Consider the following 27,519-nt stretch of genomic DNA (forward strand, 5'->3'; position numbering starts at 1 on the left):
CAGCAATGAGCTTTGCTGTCAGTTTGCATCTCTTGTTTGCCTCATCCCCAGCCAACTGCAATACTTCCAGTCAAAGAACCTCTGTATATTTACCTGTCTTGACAAATGTACTGTCCCTGAACATTCAGATAGAGATGTTACTTTTCACTCTGTTGTCTAATATGAAAGGCAGAATCCCTGGGATGCAGACAGGTGGTGGCTTTTCATGAGGGATGGGGTGGTGGTAGAAGGCATTTCTAAATGTGCATCCTGCATGGATGCACATGGATAAAAGTGCATCCCTGCCTGATGGAAAAGTACCTCTTCTTTGAGACAGACCGTCTTATCGGAATCCCAGAGCCCATGCCCTCTGCACTTCTTAATGCTGAAAGGAAAACCTAACCGCACATGAGCAACATGCTTCACCTGTTCGTAATTTCAGGCTCAAAACCCACTCCAGAACTGTTCCAGTACTGATTGCTTGGAGATGCAGAGGACAAATCAGGCTGCAAAATGGAAGCCAATACCACAAGGATTTCATACATTTAGGTCGGTCTCTACTGCCATGCCTTGATCTGGAATTTAAAAGTCCTGTGCTCCCAACGAGGTCAGAACTAAGCCTAGGGCTTCAGCCATCTTATTATTACATTAATGTTATTAATTTTGTTGGTTATTGCTGCTATAGCCATAAACATAATCTACACTTGATTACCAGGTCTGCTGTACTGATCCTGTAACTGATTGTGAAACGCATGATCTTGTGTGTGACCACTGAAGATATGTCATCATTATTCCTTGTCCAGCAGGAAATCAGTCTAAGTTCATTTACCTTTTCAAAACCTACTTGTTAATGTTTGTAACACCAAATCAATGAAATTCACATTACAATACACAGTCTCCCAGCTCTCCATGTCAACAGGAACAGGAAAGTTTGGAACAGTCCCATTGCTTTTTGGTTTTATAGCCTAGCAGAGATTCACATCTGGTTTCCAGAAACAATTAACCCTTATAAGGGAGTGCTACAACCCAAACAGTCTTCCTGAACCCAGCCAACTGTATGTAACTATATACACCTGTGGGTAAGGGAGATACACATTGTCTAGCAAATAGATTCTATTCTGCGCATAAGCTTGACTATAGAGCAAATATATATACTTATAGAGGACTAGATGGCTCAAGGGTCTGACAACGATGTATAGTGCCTTTCACTTGTAGGCTGAAATCCAACTCAGATCAGCAGCAAGCAATGACATTAGTACCTAATGACAGTTTGACAGCCTATGGGAAATGCATGCATGTCATGAAAAATTACAGCTCCAGACACACCTCTTCACTCAAACAGCAGACACAGAGAGCTGACTAGAGGTAGCTCCTGAGGCTCAAGAGAGGCTGAAAGCAACTGTCCTGACTCTTTGCACTGACCATCTATACACTGGCTACAGCTGTCAGTCTCAAGACCTTCCACCAGCACCAGGTCTGCTAAACGAATTGAAAGAACGCTGTTCCTATTGCTTGTGTATGCAGTAGGTGTAACAAAAATCTGTCACACACCTGTTTTCAGACCTTGTCACAGTTTTATCAGCCTCCCAGACCTGAACAAGGAATTGCTCTGTTTTTCTTCCATTTACAAGGAGCATCAAAGTTTAAAAAAAGTTGGGATGAGAGTTTTTCTGATATAGAAACCAAACATTGAAAGCACTTATTTAAGCTCCATAATATACATTGCAGGTAACCTTCTTATAGAGTCATTTAAAAAAGCATAATAAGAACAACATTAGTTTGACATCATGTTCTGTCATTGCATGGCAGCATTAGTGGATGAAACAATTAGTTGTTCTTTTTCAGCACCCATAAACGTCATGACAAAGGGCATGGGTTCCTTCCAAGCCAATCTTCAATCCTTGCAATATATTTTACAGCACATTTCAAAAATTCATACAGTATGTATGATGATAGGGGAATTTAATCAGTACCACATCTCTGTTTTATGAGTCACTGTGGTTCCTCTGATCATATGGGAAATGTGGAATAGAGGTGGGGTAACTCACATCTGACAAAAGCAATGGTTAATATTCATAACCATCTGGGAAAAATGCATGTTATCTGATTGCTTTGCAGGAAATAATCTTCACGGTCTCATTTTTCGATCTGCACTTCAAGTCTTTTTTTCACTCTTTTTTTCACCACCTAAATTACAATGTTTTATTGAATGAAACAGACACAAGCCAGGCTCCATCTGGGAGAATAAATTCTGCTATCATCCGCTCCTCCTCTTAGCCTGAGGGCAAGACTATGGACCCTCTCTCAGATCAGTGCTGATTTGCACCTTTCAGGTGTGGAAATGAGAGACATGGTTCTGGCCACTGTGCGATGCAAAAAACATCATATATTGATGGCCGATTCTGAGCTTTAAGAGCAAAATCTCATGCTGTGTTGGGTCTGTAAGTGAAAACACTTAACAACTTCAGAGCTCCTCCACATGCATGAGCTTCCAACATCAAGCCTTGCAACTCCACTGCTCCTAGTAAGTGAGGCACTATTATTTTTATTTTATACAGGCAGAAGCAAAAGCACAGAGGTCCATCCAGCAGTAAGACAGAAAGACTAATCAGTAGACTTTAAAAGCTCAGATATTATTTGGGCAAGTTATTGTACTAATTGCTTGCAGTGACTGGTCTCCTTCAATTGGAGATCCACTGCAGCTAAAGGACACAGAATGGTTTTTCACGTCTCCAGCAACTCAGGCATGCATTTCACAAGGTAACTGATCTTTCACTTACCTGTCCTGAGCAAGAATTAGCCTTGTGCTAGATGAGCTACAGAATCAAAAAGGTTGGAAAAGACCTCCCAGATCATCAAGTCAACTGTCAACCCAAAACCACCATGCCTCCTAAATCATGTCCTGAAGTGCCAAGCCTACAAGTTTTTTTAATACCTCCAGGGATGGTGACACCACCACCTCTCTGGGCAGCTTGTTCCAGTGCCTGACCACTCTTTCAGTAAAGAAATTCTTCCTAATATGCAACCAAAACCTCCCCCAGTGCAACTTGAGGCCATTTCCTCTTGTCCTATTGCTAGTTACTTGGGAGAAGAGACCCACTTCACTAAAACCTCCTTTCAGGTAGTTGCAGAGAGCCATGAGGTCTCCCCTCAGCCTCCTCTTCTCCAGGCTAAACCCCCCCAGCTCCCTCAGCCGCTCCCCAGCACACTTGTGCTCCAGACCCTGCCCCAGCTCCGCTGCCCTTCTCTGGACACGCTCCAGCACCTCAAGGGCCTTCTTGTCCCGAGGGGCCCAAACCTGAGCCCAGCACTCGAGGTGGGGCCTCCCCAGTGCCGAGCACAGGGGCCCCATCCCTGCCCGGCTCCTGCTGGCCACACCAGTGCTGACACAAGCCCGGGGGCTGGTGGCCTCCTTGGCCACCTGGGTGCTGCTGGCTCATGCTCAGCCGGCTGTCAGCCAGCACCCCCAGGGCCTTCTCCACTGGGCAGCTTTTCCGCCACTCTGCTCCAGGCCTGGAGCATTGCCTGGGGTTGGTGTGACCCAAGAGCAGGACCCGGCACTGAGCCTTGTTGAACCTCCTACCACTGACCTCAGTCCATCGATCCAGCCTGTCCAGATCCCTCTGCAGACCCTTTCTACCCTTGAGCAGATCGACACTCCCGCCCAGCTTGGTGGTGTCGGCAATCTTACTGAGGGTGCACTCGATCCCCTCGTCCAGATCGTCGGTAAAGATATTAAACAGAACCGGCCCCAATACTGAGCCCTGGGGAACACCACTGGTGACCAGTCCCCAACTGGATTTAGCTGCATTCACCACAACTCTTTGGGCCCAGCCATCCAGCCGGTTTTTTACCCAGCAAAGAGTACACCCGTCCAAGCCATGAGCAGTCAGCCTCTCTAGGAGGATGCTGTGGGAGACAGTATCAAATTTTTACTAAAGTCCAGGTAGACGACACCCACAGCCTTTCTCTCATCCACTCAGTGGGTCACCTGGTCATAGAAGGAGATCAGGGTAGTCAAGTAGGACCTGTCTTTCATGAACCCATGCTGGCTGGGCCTGATCCCCATGGTTGTCCTGCACTTGCCTGGTGAGCTCACTCAAGATGATCTGCTCCACAACCTTCCCCGGCACAAAAGTCAGACTGACAGGCCTGCCGTTCCCCGGATCCTCCTTCTGGCCGTTCTTGTAGATGGGTGTCACATTTACTAACTTCCAGTCATCTGGGATTTCCCTGGTTATCCAGGACTGCTGATAAATAACGGAGAGTGGCTTGGCAAGCTCCTCCACCAGCTCCCTCAGTACACTTAGGTGGATCCCATTCAGCCCCATAGACTCGTATGTGTCCAGTTGGCTCAGCAGGTTGTAAACCTCTTCCTCCCAGATTATAGGTGGCTTATTCCTCTCCCTGTGTCTGTTTCCCAGCTCAGGGGGCTAAATATCCTGGGGATAACTGGTCTGATAGTTATTGACTGAGGCAAAGAAGGCATGAAGTACCTCAGCCTTTTCCTCATCCTAGGTGGCAGTGTTCTGCTCCACATCCAGTAGAAGATGGAGATTGTCTTTGGTTCTCTTTTTGTTGATAATGTATTTGTAAAATCTTTTTTTGTTACCCGTTACAACAGTGGCCAGATTGACTTCTAGCTGGGCTTTTGCCCGTCCAGTTTTCTTTCTGCATGACCTAACGAGATCTCTGCACTCTTCTTGAGTTGACTGCCCCTTCCTCCAAAAGTGGTAAACTCTTCTTTTTTCCCTGATGTCAGCAGAAGCTCCCTGTTCAGCCAGGCCAGTCGCCTTCCCTGCTGGTTCATCTTGCAGCACTTGTGGACAGCCTGCTCCTGCACCTTCAGGACTTCCTTCTCAAAGCCCAGCCTTCCTGGACTTCTTTGCCCTTCAGGACTTCCTCTCAAGGGACTCTCCCAATGAGTGCCCTGAGCCAGCTAAAGTCTGCCCTCTGGAAGTCCATGGTAGTGATTCTGCTGACCCCTCTTCTTACTTCACTAAGAATTGAGAACTCAATCATATCATGGTCGCTAAGCCCAAGACAGCCTCTGACCACCACATATCCCACCATCCACCACCCATGTCCTCCCACTATCCCCCTCTCTCACATGATCATCAACGTCCAAATGAGAGAAACATGGAATGGTGAATGCTATTCTGCTTCATAGAGACCAGGGACTGCAATGCCAGCAAGGTGATGGCATAAATGGGCAATACAAGAAAGGTTTCGCAATGCAAGAACACCACCTATAGGAGACCCTCCTTGGCTGCCCACAAGTCTTACTGCCTCCGGCACTGAAAGCCTTCAACAAAGATATTCATTCCTAGTTGAAGGACCACCATCCTTCTGAAGAATACTGATTTCAGATATATATGAAATATATAGCCAGAAAATACAGACTTTGTGTTTTGGGACCAGTTTGCTCCCTGAAAAATTTAGCCCAGGCTTCACGTGACACTCAGTTCAGGGAATTGAAGACAGCAAAGTTTTGTCTTGACGCAAAGTGTTCATACACTGCAAACTCAAGTAGTCGAAGAATACCTCTCTTCATTTAAACATGCTCCTTCTAATGCTAGTCAATGCCCTCTAACTCCTTTAAATCTTTGAGCATCACTCAGGATAGAGGTCCTAGGTCTGAATCTGAGTCTCCTTGGGTAAGTCACAGGTCAAAACTATAATCGATAGACAATGGTTTTTCACCTAGTCTTTGAAACAACTAGCTGTTCTAAGCTGAGCATGCTGAAGTAGAGATGACCCCAAATATTAGGTGTCCCATAGATCCCATAGGGATCTCATTGGGTATGGAACCTATATCCCCGAGAATATAACCACCTTGTGTGACTTTGGAGTTAGCTTCTTTCCAACACACCTTCATCTGTTAAGGGTATGTCAAGGCTTCACTAATGTCTGTAAAGTGCTGCAAGATTTTTAGATGTATGGCATGGTTACTGTTCATCTTGCTAGCTGTTATTAGTTTGTGATCAAACCCCATGTAACACAGCATACATACAAACTACCTGTGCTTTGAAAAAAAAAACCGCAACAATGAGGACTGCACCAGAATGTCAGGTCATCATCGACATATTGAAATTCTGGGCATAACTGTATGCTTATGAATATGGAAGTCCAAGCAAGGGCAAGACCTTCATAGTGGGGTGAGAAGTCAAAAGAGCCAGGATTTTTATGCGGACATTTCCACATTAGTTACTAAGATGGCTCAGTGCAATTAGAGAAACTTCCTATGCCAATAATTTTTCCATATTCATCCTCACATGTAAGATAATCACCCTAAGGTTACAAGGCTATTGATTTGAGATCCATTTCTCTGAAAGACAGATGTTTCCCACCACAGCAAAGGCTACAGACAATAGGCAAAAGTACCCTTGATGCATCATAGATCACCTTGGCAAGTATCAAGCTCTCCCCCAACAAGTTATCATTCCGCAGATGTCTTCAGCATAGTCATCTTATTATGCCAGTCCTCAAGGCAGTGGTTTCCTTAATTAGGCGTCAGGGTGATATGGAGGAAGGCCAAACCTCTGAACAGATCTATAGGAGGAAGGGGTCACTGTGAATGTTATTTGATTGCCAGGTTGGATAAAATTTCAATTCCTACTTCCCAGCTTCCCATGGCTCTTCTTCCATCCTTTATCTGCACTTTCTCTAACTTCTCAGTGCTGACCCCTTTTACTAGCATCATGACGTGAGCTGGCAGGATGTGTTTCAGTACCAGATGTGTTGGTGTCAGTTTTCTATCCTGCTGGTCCTGCCTCCTCAGGGAGTCAAGGGAGCTGTTGGCATCTTCTGTATGATTGCTTCACATAGCCCTTTGTAGGTTTTGCTGCTGGATCTCAAGGTTGCTAAATAGGGTTGAGATACACTGTGCTGGGCCTATGGAAGTAGGATGCAGGCAGCTTTTGGTATATGAAGCAGACAGGTAGATCACATAGAAAGGGAGAAGTGGATAACTCATATACAGGCTGAAGCAGTGTCTTGAGTTTGCTTCAATGGAAAACCACTGAGTATTTACTGCCTGTAAAATAAACTCAGAGAATAAGATGATAACTTGACTTAAGTCAGTATAATATAATGTCCTGGTTTCGGCTGGGGTAGTGCTGTGTTTCGGATTTAGTATGAGAATAACGTTGATCACACACCGATGTTTTAGTTGTTTAGAGACTTGTTTAGAGAACAAGTCTTATAATGAGCGGCTGAGGGAATTGGTGTTGTTTAGTCTGGAGAAGAGGAGGCTGAGGGGAGACCTTATTGCTCTCTACAACTACCTGAAAGGAGGTTGTAGCGAGGTGGGGGTTGGACTCTTCTCCCTAGTAACAAGTGATAGGACGAGAGGAAATGGCCTCAAGCTGCACCAGGGGAAGTTTAGGTTGGACATTAGAAAAAACTTCTTCACCGAAAGGGTTTTCAGGCACTGGAACAGGCTGCCCAGGGACGTGGTTGAGTGTCCATCCCTGGAGGTATTTAAAAGAAGGGTAGACATGGTGCTTGAGGATATGGCTTAGTGGTGAACTTGGCAGTGATAGGTTGGCAGTTGGACTCGATGATCCTAAGGGTCTTTTCCAACCTTAACGATTCTATGATTCTATGATTCTGTGTTGCTGAGTGAGCAACTGGCAGCCCAGATGGCTTTGCCTCTCCGCTGCTGCATTTTGGCAAGATATTGCTGCCCATGTAGAAACCTGGTTGTAAAAGTATGTCACGTGGATGCTCACATCCCCAATAGTTGGGCCACCGAAGAGCATCAAAACTACCAGCAGGTGGATCAGGCTGCTAAGATTGAAGTGGCTCAGGTGAATCTGGACTGGCAACATAAGGGTGAATTATTTCTAGCTGAGTGGGCAGGTGATACCTCTGGCCATCAAGGAAGAGGTGCAACGTACAGATGGGCTCGTGATCGAGGAGTGGTGACCATGGACTATTTTGCACAGTTATCCATGAGTGTGAAATATGCACTGTGATCAAACAAGCCAAGTGGTCAAAGCCTCTGTGGTATGGAGGATGATGGCTGAAAGATAAATATGGAGAGGCCCAGCAGATTGATTATATCACACTCCCGCAAACCCGCCAAGGCAAGCATCATGTGGTTACAACAGTGGAAGCAACCATTTTATGGCTGGAAACATACCCTGTGCCCCATGCCACTGCCCGGAACACTATCCTGGGCCTTCAAAAACAAGTCCTGTGGCCACATGGCACCCAGAGAGAACTGAGTCAGACAACGGGACTCATTTCTGAAACAACCTCATAGACACCTGGGCCAAAGAGCACAGCATTGAGGGGGTGTATCACATCCCCTGTCATGCAGCAGCCTCCAGGAAAACAGAATGATACAATGGACTGTTAAAGACTACGCTGAGAGCAATGTGGGGGTGGGACATTTAAACACTGGGATACATATTGAGCAAAGGTCACCTTGTTAGTCAACACTAGGGGATCTGCCAATTGAGCCAGCCCTGCCGAATCAAAACTTTTACGTACTGTAGAGGGGGATAAAGTTCCTGCAGTGCACATAAAAATATGCTGGGGAAGACAGTCTGGGTTAGTCTTTCCTCCAGCAAAAGAAAACCCAATTGTGGGATTGCTTTTGCTTAAGGACCTGGGTGCAATTTGTGGGTGATGCGAAAGGATGGGGAGGCCTGATGTGTACCTCAAGGGGATTTGATTTTGGGTGAAAATAACCAATGAACGGAATGGTATGATATTAATTGCTATATAATACTGTATGTCATCACTTTTATGGTTGCTATATGCCATATAAATGGTATTACAGTAAGAATCACCCAGATTAATGAAGAATGAACTTTGATGAAACCGAGCAAAATGCAGTGGTGATGGAACCAGAACTGGCTTCAGCATGCAATGATCCAACACCACACACGCTTTCTTCTGCCCTGAAACACTGTTACAACAGATGGAGCCCAAAGTCATGGACTGAATGAACTCAATGGACATTTTAGAGGGATGATGCATAGACTAAGGGAATGATATCTGTGTGCATGTGTTGAAAGACAGGGAAAGCAGTGGTGATTAATTGGAATGTATTGGAAAGGGTAGGACCTGGGCACCACACTCAAATGCTGCTGTACTCAAGCACGTGTGCAGTCCAAAAACAGGATTAGTAGCTGTATTAAATGCGCCTGTATCTTTATAGCAGACCCAGCAACATCTGAGTATCTGGGTATCCCACTAGACTGAAGATTAGAGCTTAGGAGTTTCTAGACCCTGGTCCCATGTACTGGCCACACCTAATTCAATACCCAAACAGCAGAGTAACTTTGTTTTACAGAAAAAGTCACATTTATCATAAAAAACAGGATGGTATTTTCCCTATAAATGTGGTGTCACAGTGCTACAGAACTTGTACCTGCCTTGTATTTACAGTGTATGCAAGGTTTCTGCTTTCAGTATCGAAGAGCTATTGCTCCTGAAAACCATATTTTCATAATGTTGTCACTTTCAAACGTCTGAAAATAATAGGTTTCTGAAGAGTATGTGGAGGGGTTAAATCTTATTTCTGTTTTACCAGACTATTGACTAATTGGAATATTGGAAACAACCTTCCTTACAGTGCTCCTTGACTGCAGTGATAGTCCAGAGGAATGAAAAGCTCTGCTAAATCGATTTTGATCACTTCAGGAATCTAGAAACCAGAGCTGTGTTGCAAAACTTCTGAGCACTATTTCCAGAAACATCACCACCTCCCAGCCATGCCTTGTATGCAGTAGCAAAGGAATGTTCTGATTATTCACCTCTGTCTGACAGTAGAGAAGGTCTACCAGTAAGTGAGTTCTTCCAAATCTAAATAGCCTTCAAATGTCTTCAGAGTTTATCTTGAGAGGCTGGGTGTTAAGACCAGAGCTGCAGAGATCTGTTTGCCTGTACAGTGATGGTGTGCTGTTCCTGCCCCTTGCCCCTCTCTGATATGTTCTGCATCCCTTCTAATTCTGGTGAAGCCCTAGGTTGAATTAACTTTTGCGGAATACACAGGGAAAAGACCAATCCCTCAGTGCACTAAGTCCTTCGCCTGAGGAGAGTCCTATTCAGCAACTTCAGCATGTGAGACATCTCCCATCCATGCATGCAATCCCATATATGCAGCTGGTGGGCAAAACCCTTGCCCAGGTCTCTGGGGAGTATTTAATTCTGTTTCAGTGTCTGTTGACCTTATTTCTATTGACCTGAACAAGTGCATGGTTCAGGTTCTAACAGGGACAAATCTGGAGGCAGAACCTCTCTTTCCCCAGAGGTTCTGTAAATGCCATTCTTATCACAATGCAGAAGGCACCATAAGATATGACTGGCAAATACTCTATGCCAATGAGTAGAAACCTTTGGTTGGATTCTGGCAACATTGCCTCCACTATGTCTGAGCAGGACTATCAAAGAGTAGGGTAATTAGGAGTGCGGAGTGTAACTGTTATCTCTAAGCATGAGAATTGCACAGTAACTAAACACTATCCATTCCAGGAAGGTTTCCTACATAAATGTCAGTCATTAGAATATACTGTCCTTGAATAATTTGCAGAGAAAAAGGAATTAATCTGTACTGTTATGCAAAATGGTAGTATGATTTATGTTACTACTTAGGTGCCCTAGCAGTCTTTCTAGAAACACTAAGCATCCTTTACAGCCTGAGTTATGTCAGACACTCCTCCAACAAACTGACTTTATTAAATGCTCTTTATAGAAAAAACTAGCAATGAAGGAAGAAATTTGTTTATTACAGGCTGCAGAAAATCACCTGCATGTAGAAACAGTGTTTACTAAGGGAACTTAGCTTAATTGGGGATAATGAGAAAAAACTGAGAACGAGGAGGGCTGATGATACCATAAGGATCATCCAAATTCCCTGGGATGAAATATAGCATCCATTTGACACTGCAGGGCAGTTTAAGACAGGAAGTGAAAAACACTGTATCCGGTAGGATAGCCTGGGAAGGGAATTAGACAAAATATGATTATGCAGACGGAAAATTAGCCCAGTGACTGTGCTTAACATGTTTTCTTTTGCAAGACATGCTGAAAGATCTCCAAGGGAATCAACCTGATTAGCTCCTGCACTTCCATCAATGTTGCTTTCCCAGTTCGAGGGGGCAGGAGGAACACCACCATTTTCCAATAATTGATGCAAAGGAATGTACATCCTTTGTGAGTTGACCCATACTGTGACAAAAATGTGTATTTATTTCTTTATTACAGACTCACAGGGCCCCAGGCATCCTTCTAGTCCATTCCTGCTAAGAGATACTTGCCTATCTGGCTCTCAAAGACCCTGAGCGGTGGAGACTGCAGTTTGCCCAATTAACCTATGCAAGTCTTTCCCTCACCACAGCCATGGTGTTCCCCAGTCTCTAAACTGAACACTCCCATTATTATTTAAATGCATCACTTCCTTTCCTAGCAACCGTGACAAGAAGATTAGATTGTTTGCTTTTTCTTTCCTTGCTACATCCTTTCACTCCTACACCTCTTTTCTGGAACAGCCTCAACTCCACCAATCTACTTCTACGCCATATTGCAAGACCTCTATTTGTGTTATCACTCTTCTCTAGTTAGACCACATCTGAAATGTGGTGCCCGGCCTGAGTATGGTTTCCAGCAGAAACCTATCAGCACAAAGAGTGGAAGTATTACTTCACAATTGCTTTGCAGAATTGACTTCTGTTTAAACATCCCAGTATCTGTTCACCTTTTCTACAATTTCATAACACTGTTGACTCGCAATCACCTTGCAACCCACATATACAAACACAATTTTAGGCTGGTTTAGTGTGGGTTCATTTAAAAATCATTTCGTTGCAAGGACTTCCTTTTGGGGAACAGCTCCATTTTGATACAGAAAACAGATAATCTTTATAGGCTCAAGACACTTGCAAAAACATCCACTCTTATGGGAGTTTCTTAAACAGGTGTGCTGCACTTCAGGAGGTTTTCTTGCCCCTGATCACAGAGTTTTGCAGTTATCACTCATAAATAATAGGTCCATGTCCCTACCTTCAGACTGGACATTAAAGGAAATAGTGAGGTTTTGATCTGCCATCACATATGCAGACTAGCCTGTCACCAGACCTCCCAATGTGTCCCAAAGCCATACACAGGATAAAATCTTTTACTTTTCTACCTTTCTCATGTCTTAACTAGGAACTGAACTGAAATCCTAGGTGGAAGTTCCCCTAGTCTTAGAGGAACATAAAATACATGGCTGAACTGAAATCCTAGGTGGAAGTTCCCCTAGTCTTAGAGGAACATAAAATACATGGCTGGATAACAAAACTGCAGCTGCATGTGAACAACTCTACCTCTTTCTGCATCTTTAATTTGTATTGGATTTTGTTTTGCAGAACAAACAAGAACATGAAGTAGCCTCTTGAAGCTTTCATATTGCGGTGAATTTCATTAAAACCTTCCTGGTTTCTTTATAATGGCCCTGCCTAATGCTTGACTGCATTTACTGTTGCCCTCTACCACTTTCAGCAATTGCCTCAAGACGTAAACACATTCATATATCAATGCAAAGCCATTAGATTATGAAAACAGAGGTCACTGCAAAGGGCACAATCAAATGCTGGTCTTGGCTGTGAAAGCTCTGCCCTTCATTAGTGAGTGTTCAGGGAAAGATAACTTTCTTCTCTTCAGAAGTCATCTATGAGCCTTTTTTCATTCAAGGAAAGTCCAAGTGCAGGATACTACTGATGAAGTATGAAAGAACTGTACAGGACAAGCAATCAGTGTTTGCCAGGGACACTTTCTGAATGGGGAGTGGGGATGAGAGACAGGCAGTTATTATCATCAACCAGCCACATTGAGCATTACCAGCTTGATCCTTAGCACTGAAGAATTCTTCTGAACCTTGAATGTATGAAATCCCCATGCAAGCCATGATCTGGTGTTTATCAAAGCCACCCTGGGACTGAGGAACACACTGGAACTCAAGTTCTTCCCACTTCTATACAGGTCTGCATTGTGCTTGTTGCAGATTATACTGTTTCCATGTTAAAATAGCTCTTGAAAATACAGAGCTGTGTTCAGTGCTTGCTATTCTGCTATGGAACAGACATATTTGATAATGGTCAAAAAACATGTCAGCTGCTAAGAATGTTTAGAAGAGGAAGAAACAATGAAGCAGGCATCATTATTGCAACAGAAAAAGCAATGCTGTGGTAACACCTTTAATACTATGGTCCTGCCTTATGTCAGAAAAAGCCTGTAAAACTAGAAAAGGTAAGGAGAAGAGTAAATGGGGCAACGATGTCTGTAGAGTGACTTTGGTCATGCCAGCAACCCTTTTCCAGGGCAAGGACACCTGGTTTGTTTAATTGTTCTTTAGACAATGTGTTCAGCTCTCCTCTGATACTAGAACAGAAGATAGCAAATGAAGCTAGAAAATATTGGATTTAAAATAGACAAAAGTGCTTTCAAGAAGTGCTTTCACACAATGCATGGTGAAGCCAAAGTAAGATGAAAAGTTTAAATAGATTAAAAAATTGATTAGGCACATCCGTAAAAGAAAAATCCACCAAAGGCTTTTTAACACAAAGATATTGTAATACATTCTGGAATAAGTTGTCAGCAATGCCTGGCTGGTCCTGCAATGGGCAGAGATACAGGACACTATGCCTGAGGAATAAGGCATGGTTTTGTCATTGCTCGAGTCAGCCTGGTGGAGGCATTTCTTGTATCTAATTCTTTGAATTGTCCTTCGCTGACAGCCCCAGCTGAAGTCTGATGATAAAGATGTTTTGGAGAGAGCAGAGGCTGGGAGGGGGCTGAAGGACTTGTGTTCCCTCTTGAAGGACAAGGTAAAGCAGTTCTCCTCATGTCACCACAACTCAGGGGATGTGAAGGCCAGGGAATAAGAAGGGATTTTGAAAGAAATGGGATGGATGGCTCCATTAGGAGCACAGGATCTGAGCCCCTTGAACTTAAGATTAGATCGAGAAAATAAATTTACCGTAGGTCTGTGCCCAATTTCTGCCTCTCTTTTTATCACCTGCTCCCAGCGGTGCTTGGTCTAGAGTATCAAAACTAGACGACCTGTTCCTGAGATAAACCTGGATTTCACAGCACATGCTCATCCTGACTAACACCATCTGCCTGCAGGCTTTCCACCTTTTCCTTGCCAGCTACAGGAAAACATCACATCTACTTTTAAGACATCAATACAAGTCAAGAACACTTGTTGATCCTCTGTTCATCCAGGCATAGTTTTGTACATTCAGTACTGTCATGGTTTTGGCTGTGATAGAGTTAATTTTCTTCCTAGTAGCTGGTATAGTGCTGTGTTTTGGATTTAGTATGAGAGTAATGTTGATAACACACTGATGTTTTAGTTGTGTGCACAAGAAGCTGGGAGGGGAGGGGGCACAGCCAAGACAGCTGGTCCAAACTGGCCAAAGGGATATTCCACACCATATGACATCATGCCCAGTATATTAACTGGGCAGAGTTGCCTGGGGGAAGCAGCAATCGTAGCTCGGTGACTGGCGGCATCAGTTGGCACGTGGTGAGCAGTTGCATCACTTGTTTTGGGGTTGGTTTCCCCCACACACACTCTGGTTTTTACCTCCCTCTCTCATTATTTTCCTTTTCATTATATTACTACTACTACTACTACTACTACTACTTTATTTTAGTTACTAAACTGTTCTTATCCCAATCCACAGGTTTTCTTATTTTTGCTCTTCCTATTCTCTCCCCCATCCCACTGGGGTGGGGAGATTGAGTGAGCGACTGTGGGGCTAAGTTGTTGACTGGGGCTAAACCATGACAAGTATGGACCAGCTGGGACAAGCAGGGAGTCAAGCAGCCTCTCTGGTATGAAGCACACCAATTCTCACAATCACTGTCCTGCATATTGACTGTTTTCTACCAGGTGAGAGGAGGAGTGCAAATTCTTTTGGCAGCAGCTATGTTATGGTACATGCCACTTAGCCACATTCCTCAGCATGCCTCTGGCAGCTGCCAGTACTCAACACTGCTCAAATAGCTCTCTGACCCATAGGGATTTTCTGATTTTCTTGTTTATTCCCAGGAGATTTTAATGAACCTGATGGAGCAGAAATTGAAGAGAACATGTCTCTGTGGGAACTGGTTCGGTTTGCAGCACAAGTTTAACTTCAGCTCAACACCCTTCTGCAAAAATCTATGAATACTACCAAACTACAGCAGAGGCTGCAAGTGAGTAAAAAGGTTAATTAAACCTTTTTCATTTAGAAGACAGAAACTCCCCAGGAGACATTTGTATTTAACAAGCATGGAAAAAAAAATACATTAGGAGTGGTCAACACAGAAAAGGTCCTCCTCCTTTTATGCCAGGTTCACTACTTTCCTGTTTCTTCTTTAAAATAATTTCCCTGAAACTATGATACAAAATCTGACAATGAAAAGAGTTTTCCTGTGTCCCTCATAGGCAGGAGACAGGGATGTGTTTAAACACCGATCTGTTATACAGGAATGCTCCTTGCATAACCACAGGGACAGAAAATATATATCTGGGTCTTACCTTTCCACTGGAAATTACTTTGAAGCCCCTCAGGATGGGAACACAAAGACAAATCCAATCCTATGCATGTGCTACTCAGATTGTCTCTCCTCACAGAGACATTCCCCACCTTAGAGCAGAAAGATGTGGGGCCACTGTAGGGTCACAAGAAGCAGAACACAGTGAAGGAAGGAGTTGCTTAATAGACAATATATTTCCAGCATTGTCCGATCCTTCAACAGCTCTTAAGTGCACAAAAGTTATCTGTGGCTCTTTTGATATGTAGTGACAGTTGGTGGCACTGAGGTGTCACTGGCTTTGACTTCCAGCACCCACAATATTACCCTGAAGGAGTATGAAAGTTACACGTTTGCTCCTGAAAGCTGTGTTCTCTCCAAACAGGGGTTACTCCTCTCAGAGACTCACAGGCATCTCATGTGGTTGCTTTTATTTAGTCCCTTCCTGTCACTGGCAGAGGTTTTCCTTCTTTGACTGACTTACTTGTGCCAGGGGACCCAAGAATGAACACATGTGAAGGCTGCTTGCTTAGATGTCTGAAGAAGAGGTGACAAGGCAGGAGAAGTGAGCAGAATATCTACAATGCTGTTGGAAATGCTTTTGCTATCACAGAAAAAACAGGTGGAAAGGCTGAAAGTGCTATTTCGAAGTGAAAATGTGTCCATATCACAGACCTGCAATGTCACCTCATTTTACCATGTTAAACAGTTGAACCCACAATGTCACTTTAATTCAAGACTGTTGATAATGCTGGTAAAGGAGGAGGAAACCAGCCACTACAAGCTGAAAGTAGCACTGTGTGTACCTTTGTTTGACACTTGCAATGAAGACAGATGAAAATGAAAGTATATTAAATGCTGGTGCATGTATGAGGCGGCTGTGTGAGTCACATGTGAATGCTGTGTTTGGTCTGAACCTGAGAGTATTGACTGGAGAGACACTTGTTTATCCAAAACTGGAACAGTCCTTTGCACAGTTTATCCATATGATCACTCTGTGGTCACAGATCCTGGTGTCAGAATTTAGTCAGCGCATAAGGCAACTAGCTGTTGGGGACCTGCCCTGACAATCTTTGACTGAGTGACAAAGTTAGATGAGGACTTATGCAGGAGAATGAGGAATGGCTCAAACCAGGAAAAAGCTAAGCAAGGCAAAGGGGAGTCTTCCCCCTCCACAGCCAGCTGCAAGCCAAACAGCCACCAGGAAATAATAAATAGTCACTGTTGCCTGTTTTAACTGATGTGATATTTCTCATGCTCACGAGAGAGAATGGAAGCAGGCATTGCAAAGCCACCATCCTTAATTTTTTAATAAAGTTCTTAAGTGAAGTGTTTTTTTTGTGGAAAAGGCAAAAATTAATAATTTCCACCTTATCCCCCCCTCCCTCCTCAAAACATTTCAGATAAACTGGCCTTTTTGAACAGACATCCCTTTTAACCGAAGTGTCCTGAGTGGCTATTCTTGTGAATAGAGGCCTGAGATGTCAGGCCATAGTAACAATAAAGTCTCAGCCCAAAGGCTATTAAAATCTTGAATGGAGCTTGATGTGCGTCTCGGGCACCAATGTGCAGAGGCTGGAACAGTGGCATTACTTCCCTATTTAAATAATTCAGCTCTGGGATGGAGGTAGCCAGGGAGAGGGGTTTCTCAGAATTTCTTATCATCAATTTGTCATGCAAGCAACTAAATAAGGGTCTTACCACTCGCTTTGCAGGGATGGGTGACTGTTTTCTGTGCATCTTGCAAATATATTGAGAGAAGCCTACATTTTCTCTTTAGTTGATATCTCTACTAAAGAGAATAGGCCAAGAAAGAAAGGCTTAAAAATGTCTTAATCTCTACAGTTTCATTTATTTTTCATCTTTTGCTTGAGAAATTTTAAAGCCAACTGCCTGATTGTAGTTCTCCCATTGGGAAAGTCATACAGCATTGGTGGACTCGCTCCCAGTCACAGCTATCACCCCAGCTTGAATGTCTCATACTGGGTAATCAGAGCTAACTCTTAACCCATAGATGTTTTTAATATTAAAAAAAATGTTGGCAACTTGCCATCTGCCTAAAAATGCTGCTGCAATTTATCTGTTTGTTCATTATTAATTGGTATATAATACTCTGAGGCAGATTGCACATACATGCGAAGCAGAATGTAACAAAGGAAGGAATCAAAGGCAGTCCTCTTGGCTCTTTGGTTTGCTACTAAACCCTGATGACAGTTCTACTTCTGCCATACATCTCATTATTTAGCTTATAAATTCCTGATTTCCACTGTAATCTTGCTGGGTCTTGGCACAGGTGTAGAAAAGGCTTGTGCTCAAGCTAAGCAGTAAATAACTGAACTAGCAATCGTAAGAACTAATGTCAACACTTCCATGGCCATTTCTGAGTGCTCTGTGTTGAACCAAGGCATGAGATCTCCATTCTTTTATTAGCTCTCCTGAGAGAGATAGAATTGTTAATATTCATCTTCCTCTGATATGATTTGGTTCCAGAAACTCCATGGGAACCAGCCAGATTAGAATAATAAAATAATAGTAAATTGCTTGTGGCAGAAATTGTATATAAAGTCCCTCTAATACATTCAGTCTCTGGACAGCCACAAGAACATGGTAACTGAATTAGACTTTTAACAAGATTTTGACGATTGATGAAGCAAATATAACCTTTAAAACAAAAAATTCTGCTCCCCCCTCAGTCACATCTGAGCTGTCAGTAGAGAAATCTGGTCCACCTCCTTCATGAATTAGTCTATTTATGTATTGCCTTTCTCTCTGTTCCCATTTGCCACAAAACTGGCCAAACCATCTTATTTTGTTCTGGCATTATTAAAATTACTATTACCATTGCAAATGCTTCCAAGGGAGATAATATTAATAACAGCCTCTTCCATCAGACCCTGTCAGTTTCCGAGATTATTAATATTCTTGTCTGCAAGAAGCATTATATCATTTAGAGAGAGCATATTGCTTGGCTCGTAGGCAATATTCTTCATGGTCTGTGATGAGTGCATTGTGATCTGCCATTATTGCATTACTATTTACACAGCTTGAGATGCCTCATAAAGCAGTTAGGAATGAGCCCAAATTCAGATAGATTCAGAAATGGGAAATGAGAAAACCTAACATGAAGATCTTCATGCTGTTTGGCCCTTTTCATCCCCCATGTCACATCCCCACTGACTGTTGCTGTCATTCTTTTCCTACCTGGGATGCAGATGGCAGCTGCATTTCCATGAACCCATCCTTGCAGAGAAGACCATAGGTAATCTGCTGGCTCAAAAGCACCACCGGCTTCTTAGAATTGTTTTCTACATAAATACCATGCTGTGTCTGTGGGGAGCTGCTACTCTATTTTGAGACAAGTCACTTAACTTGGCAAGAACTGTCTAGGAGGAATCAAGATCAGTTTTTATTTTCGTGGAAATAGCCATAATCTGGATCTCCCCAGGAAGTCTGGCAATACGCTCTCACTTGTATAATACAGACTTGAGTGGAGAAATCTTATTTTGAACACAAGCTGTTCATGGAGTTTATTACTCAATGAAAGGTGCACTTTCATTTATGCAGGTTATATACAGCACATGGGTTCAACAGCAAGTTGCCAAGGTATACCCAAAGGCAAATCTTGCTTCCACAAAGTCTGGTCAGTGCCATAAATGATGGCCAAAGGCACCTGATTTTCCAGTCTGGTCTACAACATAGGTCCATGAAGATTTGTCTTCTCAACATCAAAGCCATCTGATGACTCCTATGCCTTTAGTGCATAGGTTGCAGGTTATTTAGATCACCTTGGTTCTCAAGTCATTGCCCCCAGAGGTCTTTATGGAAGCAGTAAAACCTTGCTGACATCATGGAGTCAAAGCTGCAGAGGGAAGGAATCAGGGAATCTGGAAGGACAGGTGGATTGCCATTCAGTGGCAGGCTGGATGCAGATGTTGGACACCTTAGGTAAGCAAAAGCAAGTTCACTGATTCACAGCAAAAGGAAAAAGATAGCAGCAGCAGCAGCAGCAGAAATAACTTCTTAAAGACGAAAGGACTCACTGATTCCCTCTCTTGGATGTATACCCTTGTAGACAAGCGTAGGAATGTGAGCGAGATAACTTCCCCTCTAACCCTACAGAACACAAGCTGTGACCTCTGGGTCTGTAGAATATCCAGCAATGGGGAGGTGGCAGGGAGTGTATGATGCAGTGTCAGAGAGCAATCATGATAGAGGACAGGGCTCATGGCTACAGAAATACTCTCCATGGCTACGATAGGGTGGCTGTACAGGTACTCTCTAAGCCACAAAAGACAGCAAATCCAATTCAAACATGGATACAGGAGACGTATTCAAACAACAGGGACTTGTTATTAATCTCAGGACCGATTCCCATTGCCAACAACTGGAGATGGCTGTTTATTTAACTTTTTGAAAATAGTAAATTAACCAAAAAGAGAAACTTAATTTGGACTAGATATACTCTGGTCTGACAAATTAATTTTAAAATAAATCTAAGGGAAGACCTCTCTGAAAAACATTTAAAAAGTACTTCAATGCCTTTTAAATAAACTATTTCATCTGAAAAATACAAATATGTTTCTTCTCAGTGTTCCCTCAGACAAATATTTCCAACTCCTCATTTTGAAGGAACATTTTCGTTTCAAAATCTGTCCTGAAAGTGGAAGAAAAAAATTTGGACGATACAGATAATCACAGAAATAAAAGGAAAAATGAAGCATTCCATTAAAGTTAAAAGAAGAAATTTGGGTGGATTTTGAGTTGATGTTTTCTGAGCTGGATTTCTGTTCTCACCCAAAATAGTGAGCTTTAGTTTAGCTAGGACTAAACCAATCTTCTTCACAACCTTTTCACAGGTTTTTGGACAAGAAACTAAACTGAATAACAAATGCTTGCCCAACTGCACCAATGAACTCACAAAGTACTAAAGCTTTCAAATACAGTAGCCATAGAATCATAGAATCATTTACGTTGAAAAAGACCTTTAAGATCGTCAAGTCGAACCATTAACCTAGCACTGCCAAGTGCACCACTAAACCATGTCCCTCAGCACCACACCTACACAGCTTTTAAATACCTCCAAGGATGGTGACTCAACCACTTCCCTGGGCAGCCTGTTCCAATGATTGACAACTCCTCTGGTGAAGAAATTTTTCCTAATATGCAACCAAAACCTCCCCCAGTGCAACTTGAGGCCATTTCCTCTTGTCCTATTGCTAGTTACTTGGGAGAAGAGACCAACACCCACTTCACTAAAACCTCCTTTCAGGTAGTTGCAGAGAGCCATGAGGTCTCCCCTCAGCCTCCTCTTCTCCAGGCTAAACCCCCCCAGCTCCCTCAGCCACTCCCCAGCACACTTGTGCTCCAGACCCTGCCCCAGCCCCGCTGCCCTTCTCTGGACGCGCTCCAGCACCTCAAGGGCCTTCTTGTCCCGAGGGGCCCAAACCTGAGCCCAGCACTCGAGGTGGGCCCTCCCCAGTGCCGAGCACAGGGGTCCCATCCCTGCCCAGCTCCTGCTGGCCACACCAGTGCTGACACAAGCCCGGGGGCTGGTGGCCTCCTTGGCCACCTGGGCGCTGCTGGCTCATGCTCAGCCGGCTGTCAGCCAGCACCCCCAGGACCTTCTCCACTGGGCAGCTTTTCCGCCACTCTGCCCCAGGCCTGGAGCATTGCCTGGGGTTGGTGTGACCCAAGAGCAGGACCCGGCACTGAGCCTTGTTGAACCTCCTACCACTGACCTCAGTCCATCAATCCAGCCTGTCCAGATCCCTCTGCAGAGCCTTTCTACCCTTGAGCAGATCGACACTCCCGCCCAGCTTGGTGGTGTCGGCAATCTTACTGAGGGTGCACTCGATCCCCTCGTCCAGATCGTCGGTAAAGATATTAAACAGAACCGGCCCCAATACTGAGCCCTGGGGAACACCACTGGTGACCAGTCCCCAACTGGATTTAGCTGCATTCACCACAACTCTTTGGGCCCAGCCATCCAGCCGGTTTTTTACCCAGCAAAGAGTACACCCGTCCAAGCCATGAGCAGTCAGCCTCTCTAGGAGGATGCTGTGGGAGACAGTATCAAATTTTTACTAAAGTCCAGGTAGACGACACCCACAGCCTTTCTCTCATCCACTCAGTGGGTCACCTGGTCATAGAAGGAGATCAGGGTAGTCAAGTAGGACCTGTCTTTCATGAACCCATGCTGGCTGGGCCTGATCCCCATGGTTGTCCTGCACTTGCCTGGTAAGCTCACTCAAGATGATCTGCTCCACAACCTTCCCCGGCACAAAAGTCAGACTGACAGGCCTGCCGTTCCCCGGATCCTCCTTCTGGCCGTTCTTGTAGATGGGTGTCACATTTACTAACTTCCAGTCATCTGGGATTTCCCTGGTTATCCAGGACTGCTGATTAATAATGGAGAGTGGCTTGGCAAGCTCCTCCACCAGCTCCCTCAGTACCCTTAGGTGGATCCCATTCAGCCCCATAGACTTGTATGTGTCTAAGTGGTGTAGGTGGTCTCTAGCTGTTTTCCCTTGTATTATGGGGGCTTCATTGTGCTTCCCATCCCTGTCTTCCAGCTCAGGGGGCTGTGTGGCCAGAGGACAACTGGTCTTACTATTAAAGACTGAGGCATGGAAGACATGAAGTACCTCAGCCTTTTCCTCATCCTTTGTCACTATGTTTCCCCCGGCATTCAATAAAGGATGGAGATTCCCCTTAGACCTTTTCTTGCTAATGTATTTATAGAAACATTTTTTACTGTCTTTCACAGCAGTAGCCAGATTAAGTTCTAGATGGGTTTTGGCCCTATATAATTGTATTAATTTATTTAGCACAGTCAGACCAAGGTTAATATTTCATCAGAACTGGTGTGGAAAAAATGAGAAATTGAATCTTAACCATTCATTGAAGACAGCCAAGGTGACTCTTTTCAGTTTACAACTTTCCACTACTGAGCTAGAAGCAATTGGTCAAACTTCCAGTCTGGAACACATTTTTATAGCTTGATTTTAAACTCTTGGAAAACCAGGTTTTATAATACAAATGTAAGAGAACAACCCCCTTTGGAAAGAAAAGGTATTTTCTATTTAATTAGCATGAATCTAGGCTGCTTTCTTTTTGACCAAGCATTGTTTGATGTTTTAATAGTTATCCTAAGCTTGGGGATGGGATATCTTGGCTATCAGCGTTATCCATTCAGCCAAGGACAAACATTCCTTTTGGAAGAAAATACAGGAGAGTTGGCAAGAAAAAACAGCCTTGAATTGTCCTTAGGTGACATGCAACCATATATATGCATAAAAAGGGTTAGGGTACCTCACCTGTAAAGACCACCACAGACCCCCAAAGAGAGGAAGGCATGCGCAGAAGGATCTGAAGCAGAGCCAAGAGGAATGACTTAACGCCATTATGCAACCTATGTAGGTTAGAATGAATATGTATTAGATACACAGAATATGTATGAATTTATTGTATAAAGATAATAAAGTAGCCGTCTTCAGTGTGCTTGATCTGTGGAAGACCACTAAGACCCAGGCTTTTGCAACCCTGAAATAAATTAGCAATGTCTCTCCTGAGTGTGTGATTATTGACTCATTGAACACTGGGTGACAAATCTGCTTTTTTGACAACACAAACACTGGCAAGCCTTGAATATTCAGTGGATACAAGTCAGCACCATAAGGAAAGGCAATTAATATCAGGAAATATTATGGCCAGCAGAGATGGTCTGGTCACTGGTACAAGATGTACGCTTTGTGGCATGCAAGGAGGACTCCAAGGGAAGCATTGTAGGAAACAGAGGCAACAAAGAAATTGTGTAGCTGAGCCGGACTTGGAAGCACTCCAGGATATGAAGGGCTAGGTGAGGGACAAAAAAGCTGGAAGACACCAGACCCACCATCAAGTGCCTTACAGGAGATATGGGCTAAAATAATCCCTAGGCTAAGCCATCCAGTGTTTTGTACCTCTGTACAGTTTATTCCATAGGCTCTTGTAGACATAGAGACAACTTCCCATTAAAGAGACTACAGCTACCCTGGACATGGAAATGCAGAGCCAGCAAAGTTCACGCTCCCTTTAATCACTTATGCGGGTTAACTATAATCCAATCTTTTGTGTCATTAAAGAAAGTATGCTTAAGGATTGAGGGTTGGTTTGGTTTGGTTTTGGGTTTTGTGTTTTGTTTTTTTTTTTTGTTTTGGTTGGTTTTTTTGGTGTCTTGGATAGATTTTTGACATGAGTAATTTGGATATTTCCCCAATAAATCATCTTGCTTGCATTCCTTAGATTAGCTTGCTGATCAGGTCACAACCTGAACACCTGAGTCAAGTTGGGACCACATCCAGGCTGACAAGTCCTTTCTTCTGAACCAGTCATCCACCTGTGCAAACCTGCAGGAATAACAAATATTTCTCTGCCTTCAATCCCACAAAGAGCCTCACTCACAAAGATGCTCATTAACAGTTTTTTCAGGCTCCTAAAACAAGGCACACAACCCCTGTCTTAAAAATATATATTCTCTAATGAAAAACTCATTCTTACATGGATCCTTCATGATAAAAGATCTACATGTTCTCTGAATTCACATCAGCAACAGAAGCTTATGTTTGCATATTAAAAGTTCTCCCGCTCCAGCATGTATTCAGCTAGACACAAGCATTTCTGATACCCAGCAGATGTCAAGCCTAGAGTGCATTTTAGGTCATATAGATTTCTCTCAATAACTGCTATTTTCTGAGTTGACTTCTACAGACAGTGAGAATTAAAAAAAAAACCAGTTTCATTTAGCTGCCAATTTCCCATAAATAATGGACAGCGTTACAGAAGTTCTGCAGGAGTTCGCTGCGAGTGCAACTGCTTTGCCACCCTTCCCCATTTATCTTCTCTCACTGATAAAATCAGCTCACAAATTTACTGAAGGCTCTGACAGTATTGGGAACAGTGGTAATCTGCAAGCATAAATGTATCTTTGTGTCTGCATTGCAGATATCATGTCGCTCAGAAATTTCAGGACAGTGCAAACACAAGTTGCGATGCTGGATACAGCAGGTACAGCATTTATGGACAGCAGTGCTGAGATGAACTGCAGAGAGTGCTTGTGCTCAGCTGCAAGGAACAAGTGACAAGGCTGGACGATTGCTGTCCAATATCTCATCCTTATAGTTATCTTTGGTGCTGGATTTTGGGTCCTTACCTGGCTGAAATCTATGCTTTTCAACCTGCCTCATCATCTACTCAGGCAGAACAAGGGGACACTGAAAGGGTCCTGTTTCATCCCCACACCAGGATTTTCCTTCACAGAGGTACACAGACATTTGGATATCAGTTAGTGTCACCCTGCATATGGGGTGCTCCTTGAGAAGCTAAATTAGCTAAACTAACTTAGCTTGGGAACCTAACCTGAGCCGTACGTGACCCGCCCTGCTACAGGAGGAGTCCTCTCCTTAATAGGGCTGAAATGAGCTAAATGCAGTCATTGAAATTGGATTCATGAGTTCATGCCATGCCATACCTGGTCTCAGGGTAAGAAGGAGGTCTGAAGTTCTCTACAGCCTCTGTGCCTAAGCTCATCTTTCTACACATAAAGGCTGACTATGCTCCTTCTTCAGTCCCTGCTAGCTGTACCTGTAAGGTATTTTTGCATCATGACCTATTTTCTCATCTGAGGCTAAATCAAAACCTTCAGTCTCAATATCCACAAGCTCCATACTCTTTTTTTATATATTGGGAGTAGCTAAAAAAAGATGTAAAACCATAGTGGTATTGACTTAATAAATCTTAAGAAGCCATTAACTTAATATATATATAACCAATGTGTTTTGTTGTGTTTCATATGAGCCTGTCATGAGTATAAAGAAAAATTCACGCAGCTTTGTTTATAAGGAAATCTGTATCTCTGATAGCATACTCCACAGTAGTATATTGCTTGTTATGACAAAGGCCTGAAAGATATATGGAAATATATCTCCCTGAAGATCACCACAAGCAAGCCATGTTTGTGCATGCAGGCAGGAACAAGAGTCATGCTGTGGCAGCAACAACATCTTAGAGTGTACTATTATGTCAAGGTGACTTTTACGTTCCATTCAGATTCCCACTAGTTGTCACCTAGTAGCACTCCCACCTGCAGCCAGTACAAAAAGGTGTTCCCTTTTATCCCTGAAGAAAAGGCAAAACAGCAAATGCTCCCATTTTACAGGGGAGATACATGTCCTTTCTAATGACAAGGCAAAGAATTTGATGAACTAATGAGTATAGAAGCACTTACTGAATTTAAAGCACAAGTCCTTGGACATCAGTAATAGGACAAGTATGACATAGAGATTTTGCTTTTATTACAATAGGGATATTAAATTTTTTATCTTTGCCATGTGGCTTATAGTATCCCCAAGGCTTGCACTGGAGCTTCCCTCCACCGTAAGACATTTCAAAGCTGCCAGCAGTAAATGTCAGGCACTTAACAGTGCTCATGTTAGTGCTGTAAGGTGATGCCATTCAGAAAAACTAAAGAAAGGACCTCTGAATTTCTAGCCTGTCTGCTTATGCAGCACGGATATGTTTAGCCTGTGTGAAGAGCAACAGAGCTTCATTGACTTCAGCAGAACTGCTGCCACTTATATTGAGAGACATTTCTCTCCATTAGTTGTACATAAATTACCTGTTTGAGATGGATGAGCTCTAATCATGGGCTTTATCCCTGACTTTCCAGCTAACATGAATTTAAATGCTGTATGTCTCTTGGTAGCATACCTGCATGATGTTGAGTCCATGTTACCTCTTCTCCCTAAGGCACATTAATGCTTTTCGATTGGTGCCCAGCAGAAAGGCAGATGGTTTGCCCTGCACCACTGCCTTCATAATGCCATAATTCTGGGATTGCTAAAATAATTTAACAATAACTTGTCTCAACCTTTTTTTGGGAAGCAAAACTCCCTAAGAACTCCTTGCACAGACTATCCATGCATAGAGAGCAAATAGGGTAGAAGGTATGTCAGAAATGTGCAGTCTTTGTGGTCTTAGAAGGCTTTGTATTCTTCCTCATAAATGTCCATGAAATAACTTCGTTTTACAAGCAGATTTCACCATCAGAGAACTGTTAAAAGCATATGTCATACGTCTATTAAAGGGAAGGCTGTCACAGAAGTTCCCTGGTTATTCTTAGTGCTGTGTTATTGTTCGTTAACAGTGCTCTCTCTCAGATTCTTGAGGACTGCAACAGTATCCTCTGTTGAGTGATAATTATGAAAGTAACTTTGGAGAAATCAATGTACTGGCTGAATCAGAGAAAAGGCAGAGAATATAGCTGTGATCTCATTTGTTCCCAACCAACAGTAGCCATCAAATCGTCAACTACTCATTTGCATCCCCTCAGATGGTACTCAAGAAAAAAGTCTTGGTAGAACAAGAAGGCTAAAAGATTCCATAAAAGGGTAAGACTAAACAAAGTGCAACCATAGGATGGTCCTGTCTGTTTGTAGACTAAGGTAACAGACTTGCATGAAAATCTGCATAATTAAAAAGGCTCCTACAGTCAGAGGTTGACATTGACATGACTCTGCTAAGCCACTCACCAGGAAGCAGGACACTTGGTGTGTGCTAAGCAATACCTGGGTGCTCTGGTCATCACTTGTGTGAGCACTGGCAGGTGTTGCACGCTCCGATGGCTCAGCTGCTTTTGTGATCAGCTGATGCTTTAAGGAATAAAAGTGTGCTGGTGACAATATCTCCAAGGTAAATGAAAGCACAATGAATCCAAGAACCATATGTCTCCAAAGCTCTCCTTGTTCCAAACACACAGGCCTGCTCTCAGGTCTTACAGGACACCTAAATATTTTGGGCAAAGTCTGGCAAACAGCTCACTTTTCCTGAAGTGCTTTTGCATTTGCAGCTGCTTCATTGAAAAGTTCAAATGTTATAAAGCCAACATGCTTCAGACTATTTCTATTTCTATTTCTATTTCTATTTCTATTTCTATTTCTATTCTCAATCTCTTTCTATTTGCATCTATTTCTATTCCCGTGTGAG

Source organism: Phalacrocorax aristotelis, chromosome 6, assembly GCF_949628215.1.
Source record: "Phalacrocorax aristotelis chromosome 6, bGulAri2.1, whole genome shotgun sequence".
Classification (NCBI taxonomy): Eukaryota; Metazoa; Chordata; class Aves; order Suliformes; family Phalacrocoracidae; genus Phalacrocorax; species Phalacrocorax aristotelis.